The sequence below is a fragment of the Anser cygnoides genome, chromosome 13, assembly GCF_040182565.1.
Source record: "Anser cygnoides isolate HZ-2024a breed goose chromosome 13, Taihu_goose_T2T_genome, whole genome shotgun sequence".
NCBI lineage: Eukaryota > Metazoa > Chordata > Aves > Anseriformes > Anatidae > Anser > Anser cygnoides.
Window position 1 is genome coordinate 3,741,390 of NC_089885.1, and position 15,499 is coordinate 3,756,888.

The 15,499-nt window shown below is 48.3% G+C and overlaps 1 protein-coding gene across 2 annotated transcripts in view; it reads left to right on the plus strand.

Annotated features, from left to right (window-relative positions):
• The window catches only part of PAK3 (p21 (RAC1) activated kinase 3), a 180,943-nt gene that overhangs the window by 51,863 nt on the left and 113,581 nt on the right, over positions 1-15,499 (plus strand). The window contains exon 1 of one of the 2 annotated variants that reach the window (XM_013185088.3): positions 2,768-2,997. The exons of the other annotated variant lie outside the window; for it this stretch is intronic. The gene's annotated coding sequence lies outside the window, so the exon portion shown is untranslated. Of the gene's footprint in view, positions 1-2,767; positions 2,998-15,499 lie in introns of those variants that run through there. 2 annotated transcript variants of the gene reach the window in all.

Here is a 15,499-nt window from a genome sequence, read left to right on the forward strand (position 1 = left end):
CACTTCTCCCTGCGGATGAGAGTAACTCCACACAGGGAGTGGGACAGCTGGTGCCTTTTTAATGAACACTGGTGTTGGACGTGTGTATTTGGGTAGCTCCCTGAGGCCTGGGGGTATCTCTGTGCTTTCATCGAGGAAGCGTTTCAGGATGTAGCCTGTCAAATCTCCTTCACTGCCCGTCCCTCAGGCTCTTGCCCTCTGGTTGCATTCAGAGCAGGACTGGACCACAAATGGCTGAGATGGGGAGCGTGAACGTACTGAGGAGGCGAGGGGAAAGGAGTGAGGGGTGTAGAAGCAGAACCTGCGGGCACATTTCCTGGGAAACACTTGCAAGGGTTTTCCACTGGCCTCGTACAGCTCGATGGCTTTCCATACCTGTCACCTGGCTGCACCAAAACAGGAACACCTGAAACAAACGGAAGCTGGTGTGAATTTGTGGAGTCTTAATGAGCACTGCTCCATAGCTAGCTGCCACGCAGCTCTTCAGGCACAGAGCTGAGAAAAGGCATCGCTCGTTGGGTTGAAGCAAAACCCTATTTCTTTGCCCTTCTCTGCCTGTAAAGCTGTCAGTGGATTGCTCAGCGCAGTCTGTAAAAGAACAACATTCTCTAATTGCAAGCAGACATCCTGGTAGTGCTATCTGGTAGTGAGAGCATGGCATATGTGCAGACAGCACACCTACATCTTTCCGGCCATTTTAATACTTCTGTCAGTCGACAAGCAAATCGCTTCGCCCCTCGGTTTCCCCGCGGAGAAGAAGCGTGGAGGTGTGGGACGGCGCGGCTCAAGCACCATCTGCGAGGTGCTTTGGGATCCCAGGGACAGAAGAAGAGTGGCGGTGCGTGTGTGTGCTGCCACATCATGGAAGTCAGAAACGTATTTTGGGGAGTGAGGAGGGATTTGTAATAGTCTGTGTTAGATTGTTAATGGCAATTTGCTTTAATTACGCCGTGTATTTGTTTGCACCAGCTTCATGCACGGTCTTGTTCCTTTTCCATTCATTTCAGGAATCCTGTAGGGGATGGTTGATTTCCTACATTCGTACACATTTGAGAAGAATTTTAAACACTTGAAAGTATCAATAGCACTCTAGTGGTTTCATGAAACTGTCGATTTTTTTCATTGGTTTTATGAAACTGCTAGATTACAACAGATGGATTCATTTATCTAGCTATGTCTTTATATATATTTAGATGGCTCCCATCTCTGTGGGACTTGTGTGCCTCCCAAGTATTTTAAAATAGAAAAAAGCTGTTTAGTTCTCTGTCTTGCTTTCGATCTAGCCTGTAAGAGGAATAGCTTGATTAGTTTATAGGGCTTGGATTTGTTGGACTGTGTACTGGCATTCTCTGCATGTTTCTGTGTGAAGAAATGAAGCTGAGGAGGGAAGTTTTGCCTTTACTTCTGAATGCCATGGGATCTGGGTTATTTCTATCTCCGTGAGGCAAAACTAGTTCAGGAATACTGCCTGGGAAAGATTAAACTCCGTCTTGTCTTACCCCCTTTGTCAGGGGCTGCCATGTTCCAGCGGGAGCCAGCTATGGAAGAAGATTATGAAAGGCTTTGAATATCCGAACAGAAAACCAAGCCCGTACTTAGTATGAAAGCAGGGTGAGCAAAGCACCAGGCTGATCTCCATTGCTAAGCAGACATCTGCTGTGTTTTACAGCAGCTGTGCTTTATTTCAAAGCATAGGGAGTTGCAGTAATTAAGCTGCAAGACACAAATGGATGCATCAGCGTGTCCAGGCTGCGCTCCTTAGGATGAGGTGCAATCTTTTGGCCAGTCCCACCTGCAAGAGGGCATTTCTGCTGACGGCTGTTTGGGCATCCAGACGCGGTGGGGAGGCTGCAGACCCCCTGGGGCTGGGGGACAGATGCAGCCCGCTGTTGGTGGGATGTGAAGGAAACGTGTCGCACAAAGCTGGGCACAGTGGTGAAGCTATAAAGTCCAGAAGAGCAGGTCCTCAACGTGCCAGCTGGCAAAGTAGGTGTCAGCATCACTGAGTGCTTCACTTTCCCAATGTGGAAGAAGGGGGAAGGCCAGAATTTTACAGGGGATGAGTTCCAGCACTGTGCTGTCAGCAGGTGGCCGCTGCAGAGACACCAGAGACCTCAGAGAAGGGAGCCCCGATCATCTCGTGTGTAAGTCTGCATCGTCTGTTGGGAGTTACTCCTGCTGTGCAGTCCAGAAGCACCTGTGCCAACTACCCACGCACCCCTACGGCCCTAAACAAGGACCAGGGGGTTCAGTTGCTGCATGCACAGGGCTGCCCAGGCTAGCCTTCATTTTCTGATCTGGGTGGCGTCAAACACAGCGGCATGGGTCTCACTAAGCCTGCCGGGGCTGTGGAGACACTTTTAGGCTGAGGCCACCAGATCCTCACTACTCGTGGCATCCCTGCAAGCTGGAATCTGCTCAGCTTGTCTTGATGAAACGTCCTGCAAGTCTGCTTCGACCCGAGGAGAGGCTCCGAACTGGGAAGTTACCACTGCCCTCAGTCAGCTGGGCGCGTTTTTGGTGCCTCTCTGCTCCCAGCTCCACGGGGAGCTGCGGGGTTAGGGCCTTGGGGAGGTGGGGGCAGCCCGTGGCGGAGCCCCAATTCCCCGGTTCCACATCCACAGGATGCAGGGGCGGGGGCAGCCCGGGGCGGCCGCATCCAGGCATCCCCAAGCCGCCGCCGGGCCGCGTCCAGCCCCGGAGCATCGCGGAAGGAGGAGGGGGGCGAGGACGGGTTTCACTTCCGCCTGCTTGCAGGAACCACAAGCCCCCAGAATATATTAGAATAATACGAATAGAAAGGTCTCCCCCTCCCCAGCCCCTTTCTGTCCCCCCCTGAGCCGAGGGAGGAGGGGGAGAGAAACTAAAAGGGGCCGTGGGTGAGCAGCGCGATGCGGAGCCGCTGAGGCGCTGCGAGCCGGCCGCCAGCATCCCGCCGGCAGCCGCAGCCGGGAGGACGAGCGCGGCCTCCCCAGCGTGGAAGAGGCCGGCGAGAAGGTCTGTCCTTTGCTTTATTACCCCCTGCGCCCTGCAGCCACAAAGGCCAGGCAGGGCACCGGCACGGGGCTGCAGGCTGGGAGGGATGGGGCAGAGCCCCCAAGCTGCTCCCCAGGCTTCCCAGCGAACTGCCAGACCCTGCCTTCAAACCGCCCGAGCCTCCCTTGCCGTGGTGCTCGGCGTGATGCTCCAGGGAGCGTCGTCGGCCTGGAAAATGTCCCCGCGGGTGTGCCCGGCAGGTGCGGGGAGCGGGGCGCAGCAGGGAGCAGGGCCGAGGGGGCTGCAGGCTCCTGGGGGCGAGCCGGCTGCCTGCACGCTGGGCCGAGCTCCTCGCCCCCTGCCAGAGGTGCCTGCAGCGACTTCCCCGGCCGAGGCTTGCAGACGAGTTGCCTTCCACAGATCAAGCGTTTTCCAGCTTTTGGCTTGCCTTCAATCTGAAGGCTCGCCCGGATGGTCTTGCCTGTCTTAGCGTGAGCCACCTCCAGACTCACGGGAGGAGAATAAGTGGGATGGGGCTTCCTTCAAAGCCAGTCACAACCTGAAGCTCCCCGTGTTGCCCTGACATAGTCCATCTGCACGTCCAGCCTTCTGGGTTGGGTCTGATAACCATGCCCTAGCCTGAGGGAACACCCCAAGCTGGCTGAGCAGTTAAGAGATCAGTAAGGGTGAGCAGAATATCCAAAACTGAGATAGGCACTGCACATTTCTGCTAGAAAGTTAAATCAGGCCCCCTAGGATAGGTGCAGAGCTCCTCTTTGCCCTTGTTGCTGCCACTTCGGTGCAGCATTTGGGCTTTCTCTCCTGCCAGCTGCTGGGCACGCTGTCCAGCAGAGAGAGGAGCACTGAGACCATGGAAAAACTTTGTTACAGCAAAGTCACTAACTTTCAGAGCTCACAGGAGGGATGGCTTACTGGCTGCTGGAGCACGTGCCCTCCTTTCCCCCATTTTTTAAGAAGTACCTGCACTAACTATTGTACTCTCACTTGTAAATAGTTTTCTTCACAAAGACGAAACTTGTGGTCTGAATGTCTTTAAGGGATTCTCATTTGAGTGAGAATTGTCAGGATTATTCAAAAGCTCAGTTTAGGATAACTATTTCTTTAACCAAAGGAGTAAATGCATTGACAGCTGTGATCTCCAGTATATGTTTTAAAGCATAGAGAGGCCGACGAGCTGAACAGGTGTGGCCATTCCTATAAGTTTTAGCTTCTTAACTGGGAATCCTAAGTGTGCTGGTTCTGTTTATATTTGTCTTCATTTGCCTTCTAAAATTCGTTTGATGTCTAAGAGCACTGAGCACCTTGAATTCCAGAGTACTTTGATGCCTCCAACCTATATCCTGGTAGCTGAGCCTTCTACTTTGGAAGTCTTGCCAGAAGCCTGCTCAATTCAATATTCCTTAGATTTAATGTGTAAGGGAAGGGATTTGCTAAGTGCACTACAAGTTTGTGGAAAAGACCCTGGGCTGTCACGGCCATGGGGCTGCACGACCTCTTCCCGTGCCCTTCTCTTCGGCCCTGTCCGGCCAGCCCCAGGTGTCAGAGCTGGGGCAGTTTCGGGGCCACTCGCCTTCCTTTTGTAAGGGCCTTTTTAGAACCAGCCACAAGAGGGAAGAGAAAGTGCAAGCTGTCGATTCTGCGTAAACGTACAGAAATGAAAATACGGCACAGCATGCTCTGTTCTGACAACGGGACAGAAGAAATAAGAAGCAGGGAGGTAAAGCAGGCTGAGAGCTTTAAAAAAAAAAAAAAAACAAGAAAGAAAAACAAAACAATTAGTCCATCTGTTGTCTTGCTCATTTCCTTCCATAAAGCCTGAAGGTGTGTTGCGAACAGTTTCAAAGCTCCTGTTCTGGAGCACGTGAATCAGGCTGCTGACTTGTTACGGGGGCGAGCACAGTGACTTACCTGCTTGTGGTCCCACGGGGAGAGCCTCGGCTAGCGCCTGGCTGCTGTGTGCTCTGACGGTGTGCTTGGTCGCAGATTTTGTGAGCCCATAGGGTACAGTTATCCTTTTGCTGGTGAATCTGCAGAGAAAGAGGAATCGGTTTCTTTCACTCGGCTTCCCTTTGCATAACTTCTGAGGTCCCTTCAGCTCGTGATGCCCCTAGAATTTGTGGTGGAGGCAAGGCACGACTATTGCTTCTCGGTCGGTGGAGAGGAACGCCAGCTTGAAGCCAGGTAGGTGGTGATGTGGGACTGCTGCTCTCACCTGGCTGACAGCAGTGGCAGCACGGTTAGCTCTAGCTCACTACCTGCAGCTCCACTGTAAACTGGGTCTTGCGGAGGTACTCCAGCGGTCCGGAGTATGTCGGGAAGCGTGACCGAATCTGCCTCCCGCTGGGGACGCTGGTATCACAGGGGTTTCATCTGGCTCTCTAGCAGTTAGGATCACAACCCTGTCCCAGCTCCCCCAAGCCCCCAGCAGCAGCGGTGCTATTTGTATGGCAGTGTATAGATTTTTCTTTTAAACTGGGCTTAATCTACAGAAGCCAAGGGAATCGGAATATTTATCTGCATTAGCAGAACGGCATTAAATCCCAAATCCTCCACTGACATGAATATTTATTTGTATCTTAGCTGGCTTCAAACCGCATCGCTGGCTGATTGCCATTCCTGAGGGTTATTTTCACGGAGGTTTTGGGGTGGACGCTCACACACTGATACACCTCCAGATTTCACGTTCCCTGATATTTCTCAACAGATTGTCAGCAGTTGGCAAAACAACCCCATGAAAACAGACACTCAGCAAAGAAAGTAGGGGCCTGAAAATACCTTTAGGCATCAATAGGTATCACTTTAAATCATCAGATCGTAGCTATTCTAGTATATGTAAATACTGCAGTCTCTCACAGTGCTCTCTAAGATCAGGAAAGTGCCCTAAAAATTGCCCTCAGCCCTTCAGGCAGAATGAACTGCATTTTGAGAACCTATAGGATTTTTGCTTCCAGTTGTTCTCCCCAGTAATCTTTCTTCCAGTGCATCCTGCTCCAGAAGATGTCACTGTGATGGGGATTCAAGGACCCAGCTGTCCCCAGCCACGCAGCCCGGACACGGAGCAGAGCAGGGCGTGTGTGCGGCACCTCCCTGAGCGTGCTGGGGCCACGGGGCCCGAAGCGTTCGCAGAGTGCCCCGGGGAAGGTTTCTGATCAAAAAGCTCTTGGGTGCAAGTGCTGACCTTTGTGGGTATTTTGTGGGGAGCGCTATCGTTTATCCTGGCTGAGCACCAGCATTCTGCTTCCATTCTTTGTCAGTGCACAGGGTCCGCTTGAGTCTTATAAATGTGTATTAATGTTTACTAAGGTCCTTTGGTGTGGCCCCAAATATACCCAGGAAAAATTGTAGGGTACTTTAGGATGGAAGGGACCTCTGGAGGTCAGCCAGTCCAGCCTCCTGCTCCAAGCAGGGCCAATTTGTAGCAGGTTACTCAGGACTTTGTTCATCTGATTTAAGAATATTTCCAAGAATGGAGATCCCATAGCCTCTTTGATCCCATTTTTGACCATCCTCATGAAAAATCCAATATTTAATCAGAATTTCCCATGTTTCAGCATGTCTGTTGGCTATTACCTTTGCCTGTGCACCTTTCCCAAGAGTCCCACTTTTCTAATACCTTCCTGTTAGATACAGGTATATATAGATTGATAGAGTGAGGCTAGAAGAGATGTGAAAGGGATCTTTTTATAGCAGCTGCTGGTTGCAGGCAGCCTTACAGATTTATGTATTCTAACGTTTTTTTTTTTTCCTCTGCTTGTTGAGACTGGGTTTTGGAGGCAGCATTTGCAGTACAAGAGTGTATGTGGTGCAGTAAGGTCCCAGTGTGGTTTGCTCTGATGGGAAGTTGGGATGGGCACAGCTCTAGCCTTGTGACGAACCTGTCTGGTGGTGTCACAGAGCTTCCTAAGCTCTGCCTTCAGATCCGTCAGTATGGGACAGACTATGGACTGTGTGACAGGACTGGAATAACCGCTGATTTAATGTATCTCCTTCCACATGTTTTTTTTTTTTTTTTTTTTTTTTTTTTTTTGTGAGGCTCTTGCAGTTTCAAGTGCTTGAAATCCATTTGTTGGCAGGTTTTGCTGTAAAGAATTCATTTTTGGAGTGGGTCCATCCCTTAGTATTTGTATGCCATAAGACAGTTCCTTCCCTGATACCACTCTGCCCAAAAGTGCCCCAAGCACTGCTCACAGACTTCAAACCTCGGGTACTGTCCGCTGGCGGCGTTTCTTGCAGGCTGGCTTGTGACCAGGAGCACCAAGCACGACAGAGGTGACGTGTTTCTGCAGGAAGTGAATGGTGTGGATCACCTGCTCTGCCCTCACGTCACCAGCGCCTCATGACCCACAGCTCTGGGACTTGTGTCAGCCAAAGCAGAACAGAGATGAAGCCATGTAGGATATAAAACCTCCTTTGTAGGTGAAGCAATGCATAATGTCTCCTCCTAAATGTAGCATTTGTGAAACCTGAAATGGAGATGTCCAGACTCAGTTTTCCCCATGCCTCTCACCTTCTGGCCACTGCTCCTTGTCTGTGATGTTGTGGGGTTGCGCAGAGTTTGTCAATGAAATCCCTTCCAATAGCCCAAGCAGGTTAACGCACTTTGACCTGCATGTGATGATGTATTAAAAACCAGTTAGCACTGATTGAATTTTCAGTAATAATTTCTGTTCTAGTCCATAATGGCTAATTCATGCAGAGGATAGCAGAGGGCAATAATCAAACAGTAAATCTTACATAATAAGGCAGAGGATCAGCTGGAAAAGCTGACCTGCTGTCTGGCAATTGGTGCGAACTGCTTTATTTTAGTGGAAGGCTAAGAACTGCCCTATTAGAGCAGGTCTGAAGGTCACCTACTGGCCTGTTGAGCCTGATAGCACCGGTCCTGGGTGGCCCAGGGGACAGCACAAAAACCCTGCTGCAGGAACGTGTGGGTCAGTCCACTTCCTCACGTTACGGCTCATTTTTGCCTTCAGAGACCAGCATGACATTTAATATGTTTGTCAAAAGTTTACCATTAGAAATTGAAGAAAGCTTCCCAGCAGCACTGACATTGAATCCTAGAATAGGCTGCCTTGGGGGGCTGCAGCATCTCCACTGCTGAAGAATTTCAAGAGTAAGAAAGCAAGTATCACGGAGAACTTTCTGTTCTCACTCACATGGTGACTCCTGCTTGCCTGCCACTCTTCCCTGCCCTTCTCCCAGCTCTTGCCACCAAAACCATCGCTTTCGTCCCACGTGTGGATGCACGTACGATGAAGGGCTGGGCTGGCAGAGCTGAGGCTGGGCACGGCACCCTTCTGTGGGGTTAAATTGAGCTGAGCAGCACTGGTGCAGGACAGTGAGCATGGGGATGTCCTGGGCAACAGCTCTCTAGGCTCCTTTGGTGGCTGTATTTGTATGCATTTCTAACCCTTTTCCTTGATCTTGTTAGGTTCTTGGTCTGGATGACTGCCTGGCTGATGAGTTCTAGGTTTTAGTTATCTGTGGTGTACAAAGAAAATGTCTTATTTACTTCAATCTGCCCATTTCTTAGTGGAAGCTATGGTTTCGTAGCCTGGTGGAGCACGGATATGAGGGCATGCTGCAGCCAGAAAAATGTTTCGTGGTGTTATTGGCAAACACAGAGAAGTTAAATAAAGCATAGGAGAGGTTACCATGAATGTCTGCCAGGATACTGAGGTAGTTACACAAATACACTAAAATACGAGCTAGAGCCCTGGGAAAAAATATGCATAAAAACAACAATCATAATTCCATTGAACTCGGTGGGAGTTTTTGCTCTTATCTTCACTTTTGCCCCACACCTACCCTTTAATATATCTCATCAGTCTTTCCATTGCACAAGGGCCTCATCAAACTTTGATTAGTCTTCTTAAGGAAACCAGTTTATTGCTGAGAAACAATGAATCAGATCCTTCAGCTTAAACTAAAAGTCAGGAAGAGCCTAAAACCAAACAAGGCGGTAAGATAGAGGAGCTCTAGAAGCAGCCCCAAAAAGGCTGTCACTGAAACAACCTTCTGCACACATCCGTGCTGCTCCTGTTGCAGGGGCACACAGAAGAGTTTGGTCCCTCATTGAATGCCCCTGGCCAAGGCAAACTTCTCCGGGAGATCACTGGAAGATACCCTTCGTGCTGAGATCACGGGACTGTAACCAGCTGCTGTGGATTCTGTCCCTGCCTCTCCCGTGGCCTCGCTGTGAGAGGCTGGATTGCTCAATTAACCTCGCTGCTCTTTGCCTCTTCCAGCTAGAAACTTGTTTTTATTTATCTCTTTGAGCTCTTTGTGAAAACGATGCGAACTCATCCTCGCTCTTCGCAAAGACGGCCAGAGGCAAATGACATAAAAGCTCCGTAAGTGCAGCCCATTTGGGCCTGGCAGATCTGTAGCTGCCACGTCACTGGAAGCCCTTCCTCACAGCCGGGACCGAGGCGGAATATCCTCCTCTTTCATTTTCGGCCAGGCGCTTCCAGGCAAGGGCAGAGCACATGCCCGTGACAGATGACTTGAGGTTTTGTCATGGCGTGGGGTTTCCTTTCCGCCATCCCACCCACAAGTCACGGCAGCCACGGGACAGAAGCCTTGTATTCTAGGGTTTTCCCATGGGGTCAGAGAAACTGCCCATCTTAATTTTCAGGTCATTGTTTGTATTATTGACTAATGAAGGGGAAAAATTAAGAAGTCACTTGTTTATGCCCTTTTTTAATTTTTACCTTTAATTCTTATCAAAAGCTGTGTAAGATTTTTCCTCTGTTAACAGCTAACTACATTTACCACTGATCTCCTCAGCCGTCACTGGAAGATCTTTGGCTCTGAGCCTGCACAGGAAGAATAGGGAGGAATAAGCCGAAGGGCTGTTTTTAGGGGATTTTTGCCTATTGTTTGTTTTCTTCATAATCTGTTTGGTGCTTGTTTCCATGAGAAAAGTCCAGGTAACCACAGAGTGGAGGAAATTCTAGTATCTTGGGAACTGAGGGGTGAAAGATGAGAAATCTGAGGGAGAGGAGATTTGCAGGCAAGAAACTGTTTATGTTTTTACAGAACATTCAACACTTGCCTGCAGTGCTTTAGCTACAGAATATTATTTTTTTTCTTCTTTAGACCACCCCAGCTTGGCTACTTAGCAGAATCTGAGAGGAGTAAATGAGATATTAGAGATCATATAAAAATAATTCTTCTATGGACATCATCCCAGCTCTGCGGCTATAAATATACAGAACAAATGCAGCATAATATCTTTAAATACAGTGTTTTACTGGAATATTTGGGCTTGTCTTCTTCCTTTCTCTCAGTCTCACTCTGCAGTGAATGTGAGGTCTTAGCAGTGCCAGGAGGGGTTGACGCTGTCCCTCCGGGTGTTACCACCCCTGCGTCTGCTCGCCTTTGGGAACCGCTCGTGGGGAGACACCTGCAGCAGTGGGAAGCTCTTTCCCTAAAGGTAGTGTCAAGAAATGCTGCTACATTCACATTTTCTCTCCATTAAGCAATGCTGAATATTGACTTCTTTTCAGCAGGTTATGTTCCACTGGCAGGGTTGCAAGCTCTCATTTGATACTGTTTTTTAGAACTGTCATCTCCATAAATATCCAACTAGAAGGAATTTGAGTGAAAACTGAAATCCTTGAAGCTCAACAATCCTGAAAAGTAAGCCCTATGCAGATTTGCTTGAGATTACATAGGGAGCCAGTTTTCAGTCCCTCTCCCCAGTGTTTTTTCATATTTCATCTGTCAGCCACGAAGTCCCCAGCTTTTGTCAGTCCTCATCCAAGGAAGGACACTCAGAATTCAGTGGAGTCCAGTGATCTCATGACCCAAAGCAACCTCCAGTTTATGCAGATGCTTTCCCCAACCCCAAAATGTTACTAGAGAACTCATCATTTTCAAGCAGTTCATTTAGCGAGTATTCTGCTGAGCAAGATACAGAAATAGTTATGTGTTTTCACTGCCCAGATAGGGCTTCTTGAATTTTCCAGTCACGCTCAAGAGCTATTGGTATTTATTCAAGTAAGATGATGAGATGACTTATTTTCAGTTGGCAATTAGTGCATTGGCTTTAGGGAATGAAAACTGTGTTACATGAGAAACAAGAACAGCAACATCAACAAAGGATTTTCGTCTGTTCCTGCTGCCAGTTTGTGTTGTGTGTAAATCCATAATTCTCAGCTGCCTCACCATCACCCATGTCTGGAATCCGGGGTGTGCCTGTGGTGTGGAGTGACTTGTCTTTGCTAGCTCCTTGTCAGGGACAGGCTTGTTTCAGAGAACAGCCTGGGAAACGAAGGGCTTGTTGAGCCTGCTGGCATCCATTCTAGTGACTCCGCAGCACTGTGGTCCTAGATTTTTGCTCTTTTAACTAGGAATTAAGTCAACCATCTCTTTGAAGCCCAACATATTTTTTATACCAGTCTTCACTTCTGAACTTCCCACTGAGGGGTTCTCAAGGGTGACCCAAGCAAATGAAGCCAAGGCTGCAGTTTTTCAGAGTCAGTGCAGTGGTGAGTGCAGCTGTGGGGGCCCCAGCCCTGGAGGTGCTCAAGGCCAGGATGGACGAGGCCCTGGGCAACCTGATCTAGTGAGGGGTGTCCCTCCCGTGGCAGGGGTGGAACCTGATGGGCTTTAAGGTCCCTTCCAACCCGAGCCGTTCTGTGATTCTGTGATAAGGAAGAGGTATGTGGGCACATGGCTTCAGTGTGGATTGGTTCAGCTCCTCTTCCTAATCCCTTGTTTTTTTGAGTGGAAATAGCACCCTTCCCCTTTTTTTCTTCTCATTTCTTGGACAGAGAAAGAAGAAGCGAGCTCTGCCCTTCTGTGCCTTTTCTTGCAGAGCGCTTGTGAGGTAGTAGGCAATCTCTCAATTAATGCACTTCCTTTTTTTTGATAAACTGACTTCTTCTTGTAGGTTTTCCTGGATTAGATTTGACTGATGTGTGTGATGAGTGGAGTTCAAACATTCTCTTGATGGTTAATAACCAGCCAGGAAAGGAAACTCGTGTAGCATCCCTGTCCAAGGGGCACCAAGTGCGAACTGCAAAGGACTGCAAAATCGTATCTTCAGAAATCAGAAATTAATTATTAATTAATTCATTCAGAAATCTGAATGAACTCAGCCAAGAAGACATCTAAACACACAACGCTTTCTTCATTATTAATAGTGAGATACTAAGCACACATTCTGTGGTGCATGTTGTTCAAAGTGGAACCTAACTATGTTTACTAGAAAGGCAAAATATCTCACGAGAGGGTGCGTATGATATCCTAAGTATCGGTTTGAACTTCTGTCTGGAGAGTCCAGGCCTTTTCTGCTTTTTACTTAACTCTGAAGCACAAATTAGGACTGGTGTGAAGCCTCTTGTGTGATCAGGAGAGTCTCAGGTTTTCTTTTTTTTTTGTGTGTGTGTTTTTTTTTTAATCCAGGTAAGCACACGGAATTCACGTGTTTTTTAAAGAATCTAAGGCACAGCTTCCAAATTTGTATTTGGAGTGTGTTCTCATCCTCAATTTTAGTCACCTTGGATCTCCAAATGCTGCCATTTGTGCTTGCAAGCAATTACAGCTGCAGTTGATTGCACATAAAATTAGAGGCAATTTAAGGAAAAAAAAAAAAATCTAATTTCATGAACTCTAAGTCATTTGTCCAGAAGCGTTTTCATGCATTGGATCAAGTACTGCTCGCTTCCTTTTGTAGCGTCCGAAGTTTGAATCAGGTGCTTACAGAGCGCGACTTGTTACAAAGAAGGTGCATTTCTTTATTGCGTGACTTGCTTGTGAAATGCATTTTATATAACGAGGCACTGATTACCTACATTAAAAACCAAAACAATGCTGTTGTCTCATTTGGTAAGAAGCAGAGATTGTGTGGACAACTGAAAGCTTGCTTAAAGGCAATCTGTGACCCACTCCATGCTATTCTCATGCTAATGTGAGAATGGGTATCCTGGGCACCATCTGCTGTCCCTGAAGTCCCGGCCTTGGGCATTCAAAATTGCTTTGCTTTATTAATGCTAGGCCATCCAGAACAGCCGCGGTGCATTTGTTAGAGTCTATGAAATCAGAAGTTGCAATTGTAAGCATACAGAGATAATTGTCACTTTTAATAATACACTCAAACGTGATAGCTACCAATTTTTCCAACCTCTTAGACAAAGATGCCATCTTTCAAGCTGCAGTTAGCTTCAGCAAACCCAACAAAGGCCTCTCTGGCTTTTCAGGGAGATGGGTTTTGCTTCCTAGGAAGGTCATTTTGTTACACGCGGGATGGATTTATTGGCTGGCTCTGCATTTTAACTTCCGTAAATACCCCCTAGAGAAATAGAGGAATATCCTGATATAAATCACAATTAATAAATAGGACATACGATGTGATCATTTTTAGAAAAGCCAAGGGGATGGGGTACCAAATATCCTCAACTAGTCTAATTAAACCAGTTGAGGTTTAAAGGATACAAAGCATCAGTTTTACCTAAGCTTATTGGCAGCACAAATGTCTGCAGTCTCAGTTGCATCTTAATAAAGTCTCTTCTAATGATGATTCTGTTTGTGCTTATTAGCTGTATAGTTCTCCTGGTGTCTGTGGCTCTAATTAGAGAGCAATTCCTTCTGTTCAAGCACCTGAGTACGTAGATTGCTCATTATAAGTACCTGTGAGAGAGCAGCCAGGATGGTTTGATGGGCAGCCAGTGAGCTAGATCCACCTGACCTGCTGCCTTGGGCATGCGGCCACGGAAGAGGCAGAGCACGGGAAGCTGTGTGAGCCTGCTTCACCCTTGTCAGTGGTGTGGGACAGGTCCTCAGCTGATGGCCAGCCTCCAGCTGAAAGTCTCCTCCTGGCTCCCAGTTCACAGGTGGTAAAGTGAGGTGAGGTTGGCCCCGTGCTGGGGTCCCCGGGCTTGAAGGCACCAGGGCTGTGCTCAGCCCAGCCCCAGACCGATCACGGGGGGAGTGAGAGGGGAGGGAAGGTGCTACAGGAGTGTGAGGAGACAGCAGGGCAGTGGCACAGCAGCGTGACAGGTGTTGTTGACAAGCTTTTTGTGGGGTCCAGCTGAAAGAGTGTTTTGTGGCAGAATGGGAAAGAAGCGGATTGCCGGAGGCTGTTGGGTGACCCGGTGGGAGCGTGATTTGGGGTTTGTGAGCCTGAGGCTCCTGACCTCTACATTTCGATGTGATCTGTGTGCGGAATTTATTTATGGTGATCTCTGAGGGAAAAAATGACCAACAAACCAACCATCTCCTGTTCCTGCCTAAATAAGCAACGTACAGCCAACAGGGAGAACAACTTCCAATACCTGTCTTTATCCCCTCCCTTGCCTCCAGAGCTTTCAGTTTTTTCTTTCAGTGCCGAGTGAAGGAGCTGAGGACTCCAGGGCCAGGGAAAATGAGAGGTAATTACACTGTGGAAGGGGCTTGTTGCACAATGCTGTGCCATTCCCATCCCTGTCTCAAATACTTCAGAGTACAGCAGAGCTAGTGCAGACATTCAGTACTGCCCTCTGCTTGTTCTTGGAGCGTTGGAGGTACGGAGCTGGCCCTCTTCTCCTTCAGTGAAGGCAAAGAGGAGAGAGGCTTCTCCTCTCTGGGCCCAGTGTTCAGGCAGGCTGTGCCAACGTCAGGTAACATCCAGCAGAGTTGGAGCTAACATTACATGTACACTTTAGCAAAGAGAAAAATATGTATGCACTCATTAAAGTTTTGGATGAATCTATACTTAAAAAATATATCTAAAAAATAGCTGGTTGTGCTTTGGTCTCCTTACTGTACAAATCAGAAGGAAGTCCCTGAGACATGCATAGAGGAGAAAATACTTGTATCTGGAGGTCTAAGCTGAACAGCAGGATATGAAAGATTGTTTTAGAGATGACTGTAGGTAATATTCGCCCTTTGATCCCTCTTCCTTACTTGTTGGGGTTACTTACATGTGGAAAAGAGTCCTCGTTCAAGCAGCCCTGTCAGTGGAGTGCTAGTATAAGTCGGGGGAAGACAAACTAAGGAGGGGGAAGCAGACAAGATTTTCTTTGGCTCTTCTAAACTGAGGAGTTGAACTTGTCTTCTATATTCAAATCTCGGTACAAGCTTACATTACTCTTCAGTTTCTCAGTGACCGAGAAGGCTCAGCTTCTTGTAAAGCAGGGCACTTCCCGGCTGGGGCTGTGTTTTCAGCCTGCTTGTAGGGATTGCCGCTCGTCTGCGCTGCTGCCAGCAGTGGAGCTGGAGTAGTTCAGTGTGTGGGTGCACCTGCTTGTGAATGTGGTCGTACAGAGGCATCTGCAGAGAAAATGCAGGCACTGAACCAGTTATTACAGGTTGAAGGTCACTCATCTGTCAGGGCTGCTTCACCTCACATCAGGGACTAATACGTGAACCCGTCACATCTCAGCTCGGTACGAGAATGGCCAGGTTTGCACGTACTGATTGGAAAAATGTTTAAATGTGGATGATGCTTCAGAATGGTTCCGCTGTGTTAAAAGGCTGAAATAGGTTTTTGTCTCCCTGTAGAAGGCACTGAAAC